This window comes from Rattus norvegicus, chromosome 1 (assembly GCF_021556685.1).
Source record: "Rattus norvegicus strain SHRSP/BbbUtx chromosome 1, alternate assembly SHRSP_T2T, whole genome shotgun sequence".
Taxonomy (NCBI): Eukaryota; Metazoa; Chordata; class Mammalia; order Rodentia; family Muridae; genus Rattus; species Rattus norvegicus.
In genome coordinates this window covers 152004085-152024599 of record NC_141534.1, presented here as the reverse complement: position 1 = coordinate 152024599, position 20515 = coordinate 152004085, and the positions used below count along the sequence as shown (strand labels likewise).

Sequence of the window (20515 nt, the reverse complement as noted above, 5' to 3'; positions counted from 1 at the left end):
CCTTCCATAAGAAATCATTACAGAAGAGAAAGATTTACGAAGGTTTAGCATTAACCTAAATGATATTCCAATCATAGTATTATCCAACACGTCTGAACATCAATGTAAATTCTGGTGCATGTCAGTTCATGACAATATCAACTAACTGCTTTTCCTTAGTGTAGAAATCTCATCAGTCTCATATTTCTGTGAAGAACCTCCTCTTTTAAGATGAATCTGTACATTCCCTCGTTGGTAATTCATAAAGCCACAACTACATATAGTTTCTTAATGAAAACAGAATAGTTCATTTATTAATTTTCGATGGACCACCAGATAACACATGATTTAATTACAAGCATAAAAATTAGAGAAAACAAATGCTATGATGAAAAAAGCTGATTAGAAGACTAATTCCTGGCTATTTTAGTAAATATTAATAAGAACATGAGTTTCCATGATCTTACTGAGATACTGATGGTCATTTTGTTTTCAGAATTATTCAAATTGGTTCTTTATTCAATACAAAATATTTGAGATAATTCTGTGTTTTTAACAGGTACTGCAATGTGTGTGAGGCACATAGTTGATGTTCTCTTGTTTCTGAACAGCAAATATGGGAGGTTACTACTGTCTGTATTGATCATCCATCTAAGTATTACTTGTAAGACTTAAAAAAGAATGGCATGTATTTTCCATTCCTCAGTTCCACCTTAAGCCCACTTTTGAATGAAGCAAACCGAGTCATCTAATTCAAATGGAGATCAGAGAAGTAGCTTAGTAAACTATGCATTTCAGAATATTTGCCAAAAGAGAGTCATGTCTGGGATTTCAATCTCCACTGACATAGGTAGAATAGTGAGCTAAACTGAGGAGAAGAATAACAGTAAGCAAAATTATCAACTCTTACTCAGATGCAGATCCCCAGGCAAGATAACACTTACAAATCCTCCAGGAAAGAAAAACAGTCTGAAAAAAAAAGTGTTAACAGTCATCGGTATATTCTCTAGGTGAAAGTACAGTAATAAAAAGAGAGACAATTGGGTACATACATGTAACATCCATCCATGGCATTTCATCATGTTAAACATTTGCTAAGGCTCATGGTTTGGGTGACATGATAGACATGTCTTCCTTGATTTTGTATTCTTGGTTTTAAAGGCTTCCTTGCTTTTCTGCACTTTGAATGACCCCAAGTGCTTTTTGAGAATAAAAGACAAGAATAATGAGGATGGAGATAAGGAAGTTGATTTTTTTCCATTTATGCTAAACATGGAACATGTGAAGAATGATCACTTTAGTGGAAATCTAGACAAGCAGTAAGTGCTTCTTTCATTTATTTACTTTTTATTAATTAATTATGTGAAACATATGTAATGTAGCTATTAAGATTTAGACCACTGATCTTTCAGTCTTTGATCTGTTTCATTCTCCTTCCCTACCTAAGATCTAAGTAATTATTTTTGTCTTACTGATGATTTTGCTGTTTCTAAAGGAGTATAGGATATTTCATTGTTTATCCTCCTAAATTCACATTTTTCAAATAAAATCCTGAAATAGATGTATGTTTTAACATGGTCCAGGAATGACACCCACTTTTAGTGACATTTCCTATTTCTAGTGTTATGCTTTCTCCTATAAACACATCCTCAAACACAACATTTATTCATTTTGTAGATGATGAAGTAAACAATGTTTCTGTGCTCTATTAGTATTTCATCTATCAGAAAAGAAGGCTGAATTCTTCAGCATAGAACAATGGTGAATTCAGCCTAGCCTATGGCTAAATGTCTTGAAATGATACTTTGGATTTGAGCAAATAATCTACATGCTATTTCTCTTCTGATGCATGAATTTTGCAGATGAAGTTGAGGATAGGAACAAAATATTTATTCATTATGAGAATTTTGTGCTTTCTTTTTCCCTCTGCTGTATTACATAGCACAGCCATATTTTTTGTGTGTTAATGACAGAATTTAGGATTCCAGGTTACAAATTCAAGAATCAGCCACTTCAAGAATTTCAGTAGAACTGTTGTTTCTCTCTTAGAATAGGGGATACCACTGCAAGCAATGACATCCTCATTCTCCCTTCAAACATCAGAATAAAATTCTTGCTTGTGATACCAGCTTACATGTAAGAGAGATGTAAGAAGTTTACAATTTTGTCAAATTCCCAACACCGAGGTCATTGACTGATGTCAAATTGTCATATATCCTTTACATCTGTCTTAATTTTTTGTAGTATAGGATAGTTTATTCAGGACATGGGGAGGGGAGTTAAGAGAGTAGTAGTGAAAGAGAGAGAGGGGGGAGAAGAAGAGAAGAGAAGAGAAGAGAAGAGAAGAGAAGAGAAGGAAAGAGAAGAGAAGAGAAAGAGAAGAGAACAGTAGAAGAGTAGAGGAGTAAAGAAATAGAGAAGAGGCGTTGATGCTGGCCATGAGCATGTGTAGAGAAGAGGGGAAGGAAATGGGGACAAAAGGGACGAAGGGGGAAGAGGGTCGGAGCAAGAGAACAGGCGAGCAAGAAAGGAAGAGCCCTGTCTAATTTTTAGCTATATCTATTACATGTTTACTTCTCTTTCCAAATTATGCTAAATACAGAAAGTTGTATACTATGTGGATGTGCATAAATTACACTCAGATTTTTATGTTTCTTCATAATATTTTATTAATGAGTATATTGTATTTAAAATATGAATTGGATAATTCTGGCAATGTATTCTGGAACATGACAATAGAATTGTCACAAATTACACTGTAACATTGGTAATGGTAACTCCTCAACATAAGACATTATTATATGCTCCTCTAGTTGTCAGTGGACATATAGTCTGAGACATAGTTGGGTTTGTTCTCTAATAATATACCAAGGAAAGAAATTCAGAATTGAGTAGGATTCTGGAAACTGTAGAATAAATGAAAGAATATTCTCAGAGGAAATGAAGAATGGTGAAGTACCTTAAAATTCTCAATTGCTGTTTTATAAAACAAAAGCACCCTTAAGAATATTGAAGAATGAAAAATTATGGGGAAGTGGGTCATATTATTATATTGATTAAATTCATAAAATAGTATACATAGTGATATGGAATGTTGAGGAAATGTTATATCAATTCAATATCAGCCATAAATAAGAATGATTCAAGAAATTGTGAAGCACAGTTTAAACATAAAATTTTCATCAGTGATGAGGCTTATAAGTATTCTATCACTCAAAAACATGTGACATCCTGGACATTAGAGAAAAAAATTGGTCTTTCTGAGAGTCCAGTTGAGGATATTTATAAGTCATGCCTTTATTAAACATCGATCCTTGTCAACTGATGTTCCAAACAGTGTCATAATCTTTAAGAAGGGCACTGAAAAATTTATGTGTAATAAATCTATTCAGGATTACAAAGTTATAAGGCACAAAATAAGTCCCAAAGAAATGTTTTTTTCTCCTAATCAATGAGAGTTTAATATTGCAAAACAAAACAAAAATTTTGTATGTATATTTCTGTCATTGCCTTTTTGCAAATGTATTCTTTATAAGTTTAATACTTGTTATCAAAAAAAGATTAATATTACCACAATGGTCTTATGTGTACTGGAAATCAATAATCCGGATCATTTATTTATTTTGTTTTTAATATAAATTTATATTAATTAAATATAGGATTGCTGGATTTATTTCACTGATAAGTTTTTATTTATCTCATAAAAGATAATATACTGTTTTGAAAGTAAACTCCTCACCTACGTTTCTGTAGAGAGCCCCTAAAGAACTCATTTGTTTACCAATTAGAACTTTGTGTTATCCATACTTTAGTCTGTTATGGGTGTTATATCTTAGATGTATATGCATGTTTTCTATATTCCCAGAAAAAAAGTAAATCACATAACAATTGCCATCACAACAAGGAATCAATGTAATAAAAAGAGTTGCAGAAGAGTGAGTCTGTGGTCCTTTCTATGTTAGGAAGGCATGCAACCTAGTCTTAGAAGCCTAATGAAGTGTCAGGAAATTCTATTACACCTGTCCTTGATTGGACAGTGGGTGAAAATATATGCCTTTGTGGTATAGCAACCATTACATGATTATTGGTTTAGTTAATAAGACATGTAACTAATGCTATTCATCAGAACAAGTAGAGCTTTTGGGGAAAAACGCCAGGGTCGCAGTCTCCATCTCTCTGGTTTGACATGATATGTGTGATTGATTAGTTGGGCCTATTACATAAATACAGAAACTTCTGGAAAATAGTTTAGAAGTGTATTCTTTGAGATTAGTGCATAATGGTCAAAATTGTGTGACAGGAGCAGCTGAGGTTGTCATGGTCCATGTTATTTTTAGCTACAGAATCATGTAGGTCTAAGATGGCACTGAATCATGAAATTGTTTATGTATTTGAAGAATTTCAATAAAAGAAATTGCTGAAATCATCTATCTTAGCCTATATCTTGCAAATAAATGAGATAAATGAAAGAATGAGGAAGAGATAGTAAATTCCATGCCATAAGACCACTTAGAAGGGGAAATGCAAAAAAAAAGAAAGAAAAAAAGAATAAAAAAATCATCATCAGCAGCAGCAGCAAAACAACAACAGCAACATAAATAAAAAGTAAATATTGGTGGCCACAAACAGCCAGGTGGGAGCTTTTAGCATAGTCTGTTAAAACAAACTAAAGAAATCAAGAAATATGGAAACACCTGAACTGCTGGAAATAAGAAGACCTTTTAAATCAGCAATTAAATAGTTTATAACTTTGTTTATGACTTTGTAGAGCATGGAGGTGTAAGGTATCACTGTTACTTCTGTGAGGGGAGAAATTTGAGTTTAAACAGCATAAATCAGGCCCAGACTCCTTTTTCTTGCTTCCTACTTTTGGACAAATGCAAGCCTTAGCTATTTCTTTAAGAACCTGTATATATGTTTGATGCCATGCTCCTAACCATGATATTCATGATCTAAAACTATTTATCTCTAAGTAAGTCCACAATTAAATGCTTTGGTTTGTGAGTTGCTTCAATCATGTTGTCTTCATAGCCATAAAAAGTAAGTAAAACAGATTTTATATTTCCCTCCTGAAAAATAGTATGCTAGAGAAGGAGATCATTTGACCAGATAGGAACCAATAACTGAAAATAAATGGTGAGTCAATCGCTAACACTAGGGGACTCACGAACTATGGTAGTTAAAAAAGTTCAGCAGGGCGATGTTCTTCCTTATTTCTGGGTAGAAATGAACAGATTATATCAAAGCAACTTAATTAAGCAGAGCTTAAAAAGTGTAGAAAAGCTCCATTGAAAAACTCTAGGATATATAATTGTAGTGTCTCTGAATGAATAGGGATTGTCAAAAAATTAAATTACTCTCTCCAAATTATCCTTTTGTGACAGGCCTTGATCAGTACAAAAATAGTTGGTATAAATGGATGTAATTTTTGCATTCTGTATTAGACGTTTATTATTTTTTACTTTATTGAATTATTTTCTGTGGAAACTAAGGTAACCTCACAACTGTTCAGATCAGACCACAATGAAATTCAAAGTGATTCTCCAAGTTATCATTGTAAGCCCAGTGTTTGCTATGGGTTCATGGTTCAGGATGTTTCTTTCTCATGTCAGTAGGAAATGTTTTATTAAATAATCCATCAACCGAGTATTTGTTCATATTTAGAATTTAATGAAAATGAAGGTACAACATACCCAAACTTATGGGACACAATGAAAGCTGTGCTAAGAGGAAAACTCATAGCGCTGAGTGCCTGCAGAAAGAAACAGGAAAGAGCATATGTCAGCAGCTTGACAGCACACCTAAAAGCTCTAGAACAAAAAGAAGCACATACACCCAGGAGGAGTAGAAGGCAGGAAATAATCAAACTCAGAGCGGAAATCAACCAAGTAGAAACAAAAAGGACCATAGAAAGAATCAACAGAACCAAAAGTTGGTTCTTTGAGAAAATCAACAAGATAGATAAACCCTTAGCCAGACTAACGAGAGGACACAGAGAGTGCGTCCAAATTAAGAAAATCAGAAATGAAAAGGGAGACATAACAACAGATTCAGAGGAAATTCAAAAAATCATCAGATCTTACTATAAAAACCTATATTCAACAAAACTTGAAAATCTTCAGGAAATGGATAATTTCCTAGACAGATACCAGGTACCGAAGTTAAATCAGAAACAGATAAACCAGTTAAACAACCCCATAACTCCTAAGGAAATAGAAGCAGTCATTAAAGGTCTCCCAACCAAAAAGAGCCCAGGTCCAGACAGGTTTAGTGCAGAATTCTACCAAACCTTCATAGAAGACCTCATACCAATATTATCCAAACTATTCCACAAAATTGAAACAGATGGATCACTACCGAATACCTTCTACGAAGCCACAATTACTCTTATACCTAAACCACACAAAGACACAACAAAGAAAGAGAACTTCAGACCAATTTCCCTTATGAATATCGATGCAAAAATACTCAACAAAATTCTGGCAAACCGAATCCAAGAGCACATCAAAACAATCATCCACCAAGACCAAGTAGGCTTCATCCCAGGCATGCAGGGATGGTTTAATATACGGAAAACGATCAACGTGATCCATTATATAAACAAACTGAAAGAAAAAAAACACATGATCATTTCATTAGACGCTGAGAAAGCATTTGACAAAATTCAACACCCCTTCATGATAAAAGTCCTGGGGAGAATAGGAATTCAAGGCCCATACCTGAACATAGTAAAAGCCATATACAGCAAACCAGTTGCTAACATTAAACTAAATGGAGAGAAACTCGAAGCAATCCCACTAAAATCAGGGACTAGACAAGGCTGCCCACTCTCTCCCTACTTATTCAATATAGTTCTTGAAGTTCTAGCCAGAGCAATCAGACAACAAAAGGAGGTCAAGGGGATACAGATCGGAAAAGAAGAAGTCAAAATATCACTGTTTGCAGATGATATGATAGTGTATTTAAGTGATCCCAAAAGTTCCACCAGAGAACTACTAAAGCTGATAAACAACTTCAGCAAAGTGGCTGGGTATAAAATTAACTCAAATAAATCAGTAGCCTTCCTCTACACAAAAGAGAAACAAGCCGAGAAAGAAATTAGGGAAAAGACACCCTTCGTAATAGACCCAAATAATAAAAAAGTACCTCGGTGTGACTTTAACCAAGCAAGTAAAAGATCTGTACAATAAGAACTACAAGACACTGAAGAAGGAAATTGAAGAAGACCTCAGAAGATGGAAAGATCTCCCATGCTCATGGATTGGCAGGATTAATATAGTAAAAATGGCCATTTTACCAAAAGCAATCTTCAGATTCAATGCAATCCCCATCAAAATATCAATCCAATTCTTCAAAGAGTTAGACAGAAGAATTTGCAAATTCATCTGGAATAACAAAAAACCCAGGATAGCTAAAGCTATCCTCAACAATAAAAGGACTTCAGGGGGAATCACTATCCCTGAACTCAAGCAGTATTACAGAGCAATAGTGATAAAAACTGCATGGTATTGGTACAGAGACAGACAGATAGACCAATGGAATAGAATTGAAGACCCAGAAATGAACCCACACACCTATGGTCACTTGATTTTTGACAAAGGAGCCAAAACCATCAAATGGAAAAAAGATAGCATTTTTCAGCAAATGGTGCTGGTTCAACTGGAGGTCAACATGTAGAAGAATGCAGATCGATCCATGCTTATCACCCTGTACAAAGCTCAAGTCCAAGTGGATCAAGGACCTCCACATCAAACCAGACACACTCAAACTAATAGAAGAAAAACTAGGGAAGCATCTGGAACACATGGGCACTGGAAAAAATTTCCTAAACAAAACACCAATGGCTTACGCTCTAAGATCAAGAATCGACAAATGGGATCTCATAAAACTACAAAGCTTCTGTAAGGCAAAGGACACGGTGGTTAGGACAAAACGGCAACCAACAGATTGGGAAAAGATCTTTACCAATCCTACAACAGATAGAGGCCTTATATCCAAAATATACAAAGAACTTAAGAAGTTAGACTTCAGGGAAACAAATAACCCTATTAAAAAATGGGGTTCAGAGCTAAACAAAGAATTCACAGCTGAGGAATGCCAAATGGCTGAGAAACACCTAAAGAAATGTTCAACATCTTTAGTCATAAGGGAAATGCAAATCAAAACAACCCTGAGATTTCACCTCACACCAGTGAGAATGGCTAAGATCAAAAACTCAGGGGACAACAGATGCTGGCGAGGATGTGGAGGAAGAGGAACACTCCTCCATTGTTGGTGGGATTGCAAACTGGTACAACCATTCTGGAAATCAGTCTGGAGGTTCCTCAGAAAATTGGACATTGAACTGCCTGAGGATCCAGCTATACCTCTCTTGGGCATATACCCAAAAGATGCCCCAACATATAAAAAAGACACGTGCTCCACTATGTTCATTGCAGCCTTATTTATAATAGCCAGAAGCTGGAAAGAACCCAGATGCCCTTCAACAAAGGAATGGATACAGAAAATGTGGTACATCTACACAATGGAATATTACTCAGCTATCAAAAACAACGACTTTGTGAAATTCGTAGGCAAATGGTTGGAACTGGACAACATCATCCTGAGTGAGCTAACCCAATCACAGAAAGACATACATGGTATGCACTCATTGATAAGTGGCTATTAGCCCAAATGCTTGAATTACCCTAGATGCCTAGAGCAAATGAAACTCAAGACGGATGATCAAAATGTGAATGCTTCACTCCTTCTTTAAAAGGGGAACAAGAATACCCTTGGCAGGGAAGAGAGAGGCAAAGATTAAAACAGAGACTGAAGGAACACCCATTCAGAGTCTGCCCCATATGTGGCCCATACATATATAGCCACCCAATTAGACAAGATGGATGAAGCAAAGAAGTGCAGACCGACAGGAGCCGGATGTAGATCGCTCCTAAGAGACACAGCCAGAATACAGCAAATACAGAGGCGAATGCCAGCAGCAAACCACTGAACTGAGAATAGGACCCCCGTTGAAGGAATCAGAGAAAGAACTGGAAGAGCTTGAAGGGGCTCGAGACCCCATATGTACAACAATGCCAAGCAGCCAGAGCTTCCAGGGACTAAGCCCCTACCCAAAGACTATACATGGACTGACCCTGGACTCTGACCTCATAGGTAGCAATGCATATCCTAGTAAGAGCACCAGTGGAAGGGGAAACCCTGGGTCCTGCTAAGACTGAACCCCCAGTGAACTAGACTGGTGGGGGGAGGGCAGCAATGGGGGGAGGGTTGGGAGGGGAACACCCATAAGGAAGGGGAGGGGGGAGGGGGATGTTTGCCCGGATACCGGGAAAGGGAATAACACTCGAAATGTATATAAGAAATACTCAAGTTAATAAAAAAATATAGAAATAAAAAAAAAGTTATTAAAAAAAAAGAACATGGAAGTAAGTCTAAAGGAACGAACTGTTGTAAAGGACAAGGAATATAGTAAAATTGTGAGAGCTGCCCTGTATTATAATGCTACAGAGAAGTCCTCACAATGTTTATGACAAATTCTTCCAACAGTCTGTCTTTCTATATAAAAAAGCTACGGGAACTTTGAGGGTATTTGGTATACTGGCAGATTTACATTCACCATCATTGTCAAGCTCCCTGTGCTTTATCTAACTTGATAAAGAAAACTGTTATATGAAATTGTGACAGAAAACATCAAGAAGCTTTTGGGAAGAATAATACCTTTGTAGGACAAAGTAAACCAGCATTCTGCAGTACCACTTGTTCATTACGGCTAGAATTGACCAAAAGTTCAGAGGGATATAGCAGAGATCTACAGATAAAGCAATCTTATCAAATGTTTTCTACATGATTTGGTCCCATTTCTGGAAGGAAGTTAAAACATAAAATTAATAAGCCATCAAATACACCATTAAATAATACAACACAAGAGATGGAATTTATAATTGGTCTCCAGCAAATGAAGTTAAATACAGAATACCCAATAAATTGATCGACTAAAGATTTTCTGAATAAATCTCATGGTAGTGTACAAAATTTACTTTGCAAATGTGGTGATCTCAGCTATCAAAAACAATGACTTTATGGAATTCATAGACAAATGGTTGGAACTGGAAAATATCATCCTGAGTGAGGTAACCCAATCACAGAAAAACACACATGGCATGCACTCATTGATAAGTGGCTATTAGCCCAAATGCTTGAATTACCCTAGATGCCTAGAACAAATGAAACTCAAGACGGATGATCAAAATGTGAATGCTTCACTCCTTCTTTAAAAGGGGAATAAGAATACCCGTGGCAGGGAATAGAAGGCAAAGATTAAAACAGACACAGACGGAACACCCATTCAGAGCCTGCCCCACATGTGGCCCACACATATACAGCCACCCAATTAGACAAGATAGATGAAGCAAAGAAGCGCAGGCCGACAGGAGCCGGATGTAGATCTCTTCTGAGAGACACAGCCATAATACAGCAAATACAGAGGCGAATGCCAGCAGCAAACCACTGTAAACCCGCTGTAGGAATCAGAGAAAAACTGGAAGAGCTTGAAGGGGCTTGAGACCCCATATGTACAACAATGCCAAGCAACCAGAGCTTCCAGGGACTAAGCCACTACCTAAAGACTATACATGGACTGACCGAGGACTCTGACCTCATAGGTAGCAATGAATATCCTAGTAAGAGCACCAGTGGAAGGGGAAGCCCTGGGTCCTGCTAAGACTGAACCCCCAGTGAACTAGATTGTTGGGGGGAGGGCGGCAATGGGGGGAGGATGGGGAGGGGAACACCCATAAAGAAGGGGAGGGGGGAGGGGGATGTTTGCCCGGAAACCGGGAAAGGGAATAACACTCGAAATGTATATAAGAAATACTCAAGTTAATAATAATAAAAAAAGAGCAACAATGTGTGGGGGAACTGGTTTAGGTACCAAGAAAAAAAAAGTGTACAAAGGAGTAAGTGATTGTGAGGAACGAGGCTGGACTATGGTCAAAATGACTTTCATTGACCTAAAATTTTCAAAGAATAAAAGGAAGAGAATAACCCCTTTATCTCAGGTCCAGCAAGTAGTAGAAGTCTTTTTAAAAAATTGCAAATTTTGAGTCTAAGTTGTGGCCTATTCCTTATCCTGCATGTTCTAGCTGTCTCTAAATGGCACAGGTCTAAAACCTCATCACTCCTGATGGTGACCTACTTCCCATAGCACACCACCCTCACATACAATGGTCAGAATCAGCTTAAAATTTACTGAAGGTTCTGGGAAGTACCTTAAGTAATACAAAGAGTCATGAAGCCCATAAAACATTGAATGAAATGCTGGCCATTTTGTTCTTAAAATGTCCTGTAACCAATGGCTTAGGAGATGGCTCAGTATGTAAAAGCATGAAGAGCACACATTGCCACAGTGGGATCTTATCTTCAAAGCAAACTTTCCATTTTAGGTGTAGGAATCTGTGTACACTTATGCCTCTCTGCTCTGGAACAATCTTTAACCAAGAAGATATGTCCAATTGACATTACTTGTAAAGAAAAAAATAAATTTTCTCCAATGGAATCTCTCTGGTTAACTAAATATACTTAAGGCTAGGCTTCATGTCAACAGTATATGACCAACACAAATTAAATTCAATGATATTTTTGTAAAAAAAAACAAAATACATCATTCCATAATTTAATATCAAATATGATAAGGAAAACTACATTTTATTACTATAATTCCCTATGTATATTTTCTTCATTCATAAAATCTATATGAAAATAGGCAATACATTTGCAATCCTGAGTTAAGTTTCTGTCTTGAAAAAATGTCACTTCAGGATTTGTATATTAGTACTGAGATTTGATTAACTGTGATTCTATGTTTCTGTTTTACAATTCCTTTTTTCCATATCTTGTCTCAGGGAAATCCCCACTGCTTTTTCATCAACTACCTTTTTATTTCAACTTTTACTGTTAGAAAACATGACAACTGTGCTTCTGTCTATGACTTGTACATCTATTTAAACCAATATTCTATACATTGTTTTCCAGTTGACATGACTGTATTGTTCTGAGTAGGGAAATAATTATCTTCTTGGGCCTCTACCATACTTTTCCATCATTCATCTATTGGCAGTTAACATAACTTTACTTCAACTTTTAACCAGTTTGTAAAGTGTAGAATGAAAAGTCTAGGAGGTAATTGTATAGTGTTTTTGTTTCCTCTGTTATTGTATGGAAGATTTGTAGAGCCACATCACATTAGAGTTCTTTTTTCCTTTTAACTAAAATCTAAAGAATTATTCAGACGTGTTGCCTCATGGATGTCTCATGATCACTGCATTAATGAATGATTTTTCACACAGGTACACAGCTTGTGCTATTTTAAAAACTTTTCTTTCATTGCTTGAGAATTTAATGTATTGTAACCAGAAAACCTTCACACCCTTACCACAATTCTCCAATATTATTCATATTCCAAAATCATTCAACTATGTGGCTTTCTTTTGTTTAAATGATCCATGCCCAATTTGCATTTCCAAAATGGTATCAGATATGGTAACTTCCACAGGACCAAGGTTTTCTAATGAGTGAAAAACCTAAAAAAATTAAGGAAAATAGACCTTCCCTCTTCTGCCATCTATTAGTTCTATAATTTCATCATTGGTAGTCAAATGCAGAAAGGAAGGTCTGCCTTGGAACCATATATGTATAAAAACAACCTCATCTCTCTCTCTCTCTCTCTCTCTCTCTCTCTCTCTCTCTCTCTCTCTCTCCCTCTCTCTCTCTCTCTGTCATATACATATATATGTGTAAAAATTTGATGGTTTTTATATATCCCACATGCATGCATCTGTGAAGGTTGCAAATTTATTAATATATAGAAATTAAAAGTGAAGTGACATGAAAGGGTTAAACTGGAGTAACACAGGGAATAGAGGAAAAGGATTGAGACTAAATTTTATAATTAAAATTAGTCCATACGTTAGAAATAGATATTATCATTTAAAACATAATGAATTGGAAGTTTTCACAGAACATGAGGATAAAATTACAAGGAAAAAACATTCCAAACCAGCTTTTAAAACAATGAGCAAATTATTGAAAATTGAAACTTTGCAGAAAACAGCAACATTAATAGTCTAAATGAATAGCTCGATTCAAGAACTCAAAGTAAAAAGATAACACACATCCTTCCCTCTCACAAAATGGCAAGGAACTAAGCAGAAAACTATAATATATATATATATATATATATATATATATATATATATATATATGTGTGTGTGTGTGTGTGTGTGTGTGTGTGTGTGTGTGTAAAATATAGATAATATAATTAGTTTAGTCAATTTGATACCAATTACACATCCTTATAACTGTGCCTAGTTATGTGTATAAGCTATACAATAATCATTCAAAAAAGAAAGGCTGGAACGAATGCCAAATAAAAGCTTTACTAAAAATGACTGAAATATAAAATCATTTAAAATAAGAATATGAAGATACTTTGTACAATAATATTATATAAAATATATCCTTGTAAAATATCTTAAATAAAAACAAAGAAATCAAATGCTAAAATATTTCATAAGAACAAAGGTACACTATTCAGAAATCAGCAATCATTGACCTAGGATCAGAGATATGAAATCCAGTTAAATGAGTGGATGGAGCACATTAATAACAATACACTTTATATATTCCCACGTTCCCCCAGATCCTATACTCAGAAGTGCATAAAAAAGGAGAAAAGTGGAAGAAATGAAAGAAGGATTTTTATTATTCTTGCATTATCTATGAATACATAAACTTCTATGAGATGTTGAAAAAAAGATCTTATTTCCCATTTCTCATACTTACAACAATTTTATGGCTTAAGGCACTTCATTTATGTGGAATGAAGCACCATGCATTCAGGAGACAGTATATCTCCTTCACTTTCCACATACGTTAAACACAAGAATTCCAAGAGTATGATAATACTAGACAAGAAGTTAGGCAAAAGCTGCCTTATGTTCTATAATCTACTCATCATGTTCACAGATAGCAAAAGAAAACTTTAGGAAAATTCCAGATGACAAAATGTCACTTTTGTAAAGTCAACACAAAGCCATTTTTAAAATCTTTCCATTCTTATACAGTACAGTAACAGAATTTGTTTCACCACAGAAATATAAATATGTAGAGAGATGATGCAGAGCATAATTTGCATTCAGAGTGATTTGAGATTATCACATTTATAGCATAACCTTTAATGAATATTGTGATTTGCTTTAGGTTGACAGCTAAGAGCATACACTTGATTTTATCTCTTTATTTTGCTATTGAAGAAATCAATAGGAACCCTCAGGTTTTACCCAATTTTTCTCTATTGGTTAAAGTTGAATGTAACTTATTGACTGGTTGGTTTATCCTCAAGAAGAGGTGATTATTTTCCTAACTTCGACTGTAGAAACCAGAGAAGATACTTAATTGTATTTACAGGACCTACGTGGCTACCAACTGCCATACTTCGACCATTCCTCTACATCTCTAGAACTCCTGAGGTGAGGTTGGGTAGTTTGGGTTTAATGAAGTATTACCTACTTTAATGCTGGTTTTCTTAGTGCTTTAGCAGACTGGAAGGCAGAGTTTGAATTTATGTGTTATTTGATCCATAGAATTCAAAGCATAAGCATTCATACACTTTATAGTGTATATATCCGAACTTTATTGAAAATAGAGGAAAGAAGCAGTGGGAATATAAAATGTTTTACTAGAAGAATAAGTTCATTTCTACTATTTAAGAAAACCACAATGATTTGTATTTTAATAATGAGATGAATAATTTGCACTTTCCAACACTTCTAGATGTTGTTAAACATACATAGGTATTAAATTAAGATGTGTGTATTTCTTCTTCAAGATTGAATGTTTTATTTATTCATTTTAATGTACTTTAGCTTTACTATGGGCCATTTCACCCTCTTCTCAATAGCTATAAACAATTTCCTTATGTGTACCAGATGGCTATCAAGGATATGTCTATAGCTATTGGCATGGTGTCTTTGGTGATTTATTTCAGCTGGAACTGGGGAGGACTGATGATTTCAGATGATGACTCAGGACTTCAATTTGCCTCTGAATTGAGAGGAGAAATGCAAACATGTGACATCTGTTTAGCCTTTGTGACTGTTATCACATATGACATAAAACTATTCTTCGCAATGGCTGATACATATTATAATGAGATTATGATGTCTTCATGAAAAGTTGTTATAATTTATGGAGACAAAGATTCTCCTCTACAAGTAATCTTTAGTCTAGGGCCGTTTGTAGACATTCGGAGAATCTGGATTGTTACCTCACAGTGGGATGTAATTATAAGTAATGGAGAATTCCACTTCAACTCTTTCCACGGTACCCTCAGCTTTTCACATCATTATTCTGAGATATCTGGTTTTAAAGAATTTATACAGGCAGTGCATCAGTGCACCCTTTAAATTACAGTAACACTATTTCTCTTGCTAAATTATGGTGGTTGAATTTTAATTGTTTTTGGCCATCATCTAATTGTAAGAAACTGAAAAAATGTTCAAGAAAAATGCTACTGAAATGGTGATCTAACAACCAGTTCGAAATGACCATGAGTGAAACAAATTATAACCTATACAATGCTGTGTATGCTGTGGCCCATCCACTCCATGAGTTAATTCTGCAGAAAGCAAATATACTGTCAAGTAATGTTGAGAAAGAACTGGAGTTTGATTCTTTGCAGGTAATGTATCTTTATTTAAATAGACACCCAAAGACAGCATGGCCCTTTTTAAAGATATATCATTCACTGATAGCTATCTGGGACAGAAATGGTTCATGGCTATTCAGAAGAGAAAGAAATAGCCTTTAGTAAAGATGCTGAATAATAGAAAGTAAGAACAACTTAAATAATATGCTGCTCAATGTAGAATCATTGAAGTGAGTTCATTGATGTGAACAATAAACTCTATAACCAACTATCTAGGAATATTTTCCACTAATGTGGTGATTACTTTACTCCTTCTTGGTTTATAATACAAACTACATTGGTACTATCAATTATTATTCTTACAAAACTGGCACTAAAGTCACCATTTGACAATAGATGCAAAAATTTTGTACAGAATATGATGACTATATAGAAATTTTATGCATTTAACAGCTGAAAAAGGAATAACTTTCAGGCTTCTTTAGGAACTCTTTTTTTAAAAGAAATAGTTTCCTGCACTATATTATTTTTATTTTCTAATTAAATAGGACAAAGCGTCTACATGTTTGTTCAAGTTGTCAAACTATTGTTTACCAATATGTCAAATTGTTCCTAAATAAAATCAAGTAATACTTCCACTTTTGAAGAATTGAGACTTCAATTATTTCTGCTGTAAGATACCACTAATGACAGAAAGTGGTGAAGAAATCTGCAGTACTCTCCAAGCATATCATTCACTGTACATGTTTTAGTGTACTCACTCTAGTGACTAATGGGAATTTCTAAACTTTGCAATGTTTACATGAATTTTTGTTACTCTTAAAAAGTGAATATGCTTAATAAAGTTATAGTTTGTAGACAATTAAAACCCAATGGAAATCTACAGTTCATATTTTCTGTCTTAATGGATATGTATAGTTAAACTAAAATAATAATTGTGTTTTAGGTCCTCTCTTCCCTGAAGAACATCCAGTTTGTAAATCCAGTTGGGGCCCTAGTGAACCTGAATCAGAAAGAAACTTGAATGTGGATTATGATATTTTCTATACTGGAGATTTTTTACAAACTTTTGGAATTAAGATGAAAATAGGAAAGTTTTTCAAATACTTCACACATCCTCAACATTTGCTTATGTCAGACAAAATGGTAAACTGGGCCACAGATATTACACAGTACTCTATATGTAAGAATTTTAATCTTTTGATAGCATTGTTCTTCCACATTGAATATGATTTTTCACATAGAAATTTGTTCATTAACTCTCCATATTCCTGTTTTCTTTTTTGATTTGTTATTTTTTCAAACTGTTTTATACCCAAACGTGTGTGCATCTATGTGTACATACATATATGTAATATACATTTAATAACACATAAATCAGAATAAATTCAGAGTAAATATCACAAGTATTATTGAAATACATTTTTATTTAATATTTGTCTGTAAAAGAAGGTCTTACAATAGCATCATGTTCTAAATTCTTGTAAGTCCTACACAATAACTAAAACTCTGTATTGTTAATCCATGTGTTTTTTTTTCTCAGACTGTACCCTCAATATGCAGTACACTTTGTAGTCCAGGATTTAGAAAAATCTAAAAGAGGGAAAGGCTGTCTGTTGCTTTGATTGTACCCCCTGCCCAGGGAATGAGATTTCCAATATGACAGGTAAGAATGAATTCATTAAAACTCTTCACTGGATTGACTAACTTCTCCTATCGTTGCAAAATTCACAAGGAATTTTCTATGGAAACTTAAATGTTTATTGTCATCATTAAATGAAAGGATTAATATTGCTCCTTGAAACAACACACACTTCTTTGTTTCCCATACAATTTGACATTATCTAGAACCATTGCACATAATAATTATCCTGGAAACTCCTTTAGAGTACTAAACTATGCCGTTTATCCTTAGAACTTGGCAAGAGAGTTTAATTTTTCTCATCCCAAAAACAGTGGAATTGTATACCCTTGTTTTTGAAGTCAAGGGCTATGTGATAGTGTGTTGATTCTCAGAAATGCTGTATCTTTTTTGAGGAATAAAGAGTTTTGTAAGGTGTCCTGTGATAGATGATGCTGAGTATAACTCAGGTTGTATTTTAAGTTAATCTCTAGTTTAACTTTACATTCAGAAGCCACCATGCATGAGTCTGAATTAATGCTTTTGTTATAATTTTAGGAGAGCAATGTGTACATCTACAATTAGGATTAAATAGGTTGTAGTATCTTCATTGGGGCAGGGATTCAATGAAAATCGTGAAAGTAATGTTTACTTCAATATATTAAGCACCAATGAATGGTAATACCTTCTAAGTGATTCAGAGACCATAGAAATATATAAACATAGAATTTTATTTAAATTTCTGGACAGTGTATAACTAAGAGAAATGGTTTAAATGTGGAAAATATGGAGAATGGTAAAATTCAGATACAGAAAATTTGCAATGTAATGTGAATTATTCTGGATAGAGAAAACTACTACATGTATTATAGGCAATACAAGCAAATATAGCATTTTGTGGCATATTATATAAAATTTAATAAACTCTTAGATAATCAGATGAAATTATGGCATTAATATCAAGAACAAATGAAGAGTAAACATTTATTTTCTTAATGTTTGTTGAACATGAAGATTCTACTATGAAATGTTTTAAGATTTGCTCACTTTTGGGGTATATAAGGAGAATTTTAAAAACATATTGAATTTACTATATTTAATAAGGATATAAAAGTAGAAAATTTTGTTAATTTTAAAATAATTATTCTGGTAGTTTAGATGAGACCATTTTGAACATTATGAGAGGACAGAAATAACGGCAGCAGAATGTACCCTCTTAGATGGAAAGATATCATCACTTTCAGTCTGATTATTTAAGAAAATGAGATTGAAAGAAACTTGACAATATTATGGTGAAAATAATAATGATACCAGTGGAAAGGACATCACTCTCCCATTTAGTATTAAGTGACATATATATCTTCTTGAAAGATGGAAAGTTATCTTATGTTGCTTAATAAATATCATACCTTTGAGATCACTGACTGTCAAATATCAAAGATAATATTAATAGTGGTAAATACTGTGCAGTGTCAAAATCCGTACAGTCAAATATAAAAACAAGGTAATATTTTAATGTGTATACTTGGCTGATAATTTCTTTAAAACTCCTCTGTTTTCTTTGGCTTGATTAGAAAAAAAAATAATACAAAATATTAAATTGTCATGTATATCTAAGGAACCCCATGAATACATTGATATTTGAGTTCTATCTTTTGATTGATAGCCTGATGATAACATACATGTAAGCACAGTATGCAGTCTAGAGCAATATGAATTATACATATGGGCATCTGTGAATTATACATTGCAATTTATTTTCTTATCATAGCCAAAATTTTCTTTCATATTACCTACAATTTTCTTTCAACTCTGATTATGTAAAAATGATAAAGAATTATGTTTGCTTAATCATAAATGAGTTCATAGAAATCTAATATCAAGATTAATTGTTATGAGCAACCACATTTAAATTACTTTCATGGGGAAGGTCAATTTGGCTAATTCAGTTTGATTCATTGATAAGATATATTAAATTCCTAATGTATAGATAAATCTTTGAATAATAGAGTAATGTGAATCCTGATGATATAACTTTCTTTCTGTACCAGACGTGGACTATTGTATCAAATGTCTAGATAATCAATATGCCAACTCAGAAGGAACTCACTGTCTCTCCAAATTTGTGACATTCCTGTCTTTTGAAGACCCCATAGGAATGACTCTGGTGTGCTTGGCACTAGGCTTTTGGGCTCTCACAGCTGTTGTATTTGGTATCTTTTTAAGAAACCAAGACACTCCCATTGTCAAGGCCAATATCCGAGCTCTCAGCTACTGCCTGCTCATCTCACTCATCTGTTGTTTTCTTTGTTCTCTTCTGTTCATTGGAAAACAACATATGGTCACATGCATCATGCATCAGACCATATTTGCAGTTGTGTTTACTGTTGCTGTCTCTACTGTCTTATAAAAAACAATTACTGTCATACTGGCCTTCAAGTTTACTCTTCCTAGTAAAAGGATGAGATGGCTGATGACATCAGGAACATCAGCCTTGATCATTCCCAGATGCACCATGATCCAACTGATCATTTGTGGAATCTGGCTGGGAACTTATCCACCATATGTTGATAGTAATGGGCATATTGAACATGGCCATATTTTGATTGTTTGCAACAAAGTTTCAGTTATTGCCTTCTATTGTGTCCTAGGATACTTGGGTTCTATTGCACTGGCAAGTTTCACTGTAGCATTCTTAGCCAGGAATCTTCCTGATACATTCAATGAAGCCAAGTTCCTGACATTTAGCATGCTGGTGTTCTGTAGTGTCTGGCTCACTTTCCTTCCTGTCTACCATAGCACCAGTGGCAAGGCCTTAGTCATTGTGAAGGTATTCTGCATCTTGACCTCCACTGCAGGACTATTTCTCTGCATCTTTGCTCCAAAATGCTACATTATTTTGTTAACACCTAAAAACAACTCTTTTCACAAGTTTAGGCACAAATGCTAATGTTTAAATTTCTCATTGAATTTAATTAGTATTTTCCATAGGAAGACCACATAGCTGGTTCTAATCATAAAATATGAGGTTAAGTAGCAAGATTTGTTTCAATGCACCATTTTTTGTTTTTAAAAATAAGCTTCTTATTAAAATTCTAATATTTGACCCAAACCTCAGTTCTCATGAATAAAAACCGTTGGATCAAAAATTGCTTCATCTCTAAAACTGGCTTCCTCTAATCCTTTTCTTTGAGTTAATTGTTCAATTC

General features: G+C 34.4%; 1 pseudogene; it reads left to right on the top strand.

The window, feature by feature from the left end:
* Nucleotides 1-1096: 1096 nt before the first annotated feature.
* Nucleotides 1097-20256, top strand: Vmn2r116l-ps29 (vomeronasal 2, receptor 116 like, pseudogene 29; annotated as a pseudogene).
* Nucleotides 20257-20515: the final 259 nt, after the last annotated feature.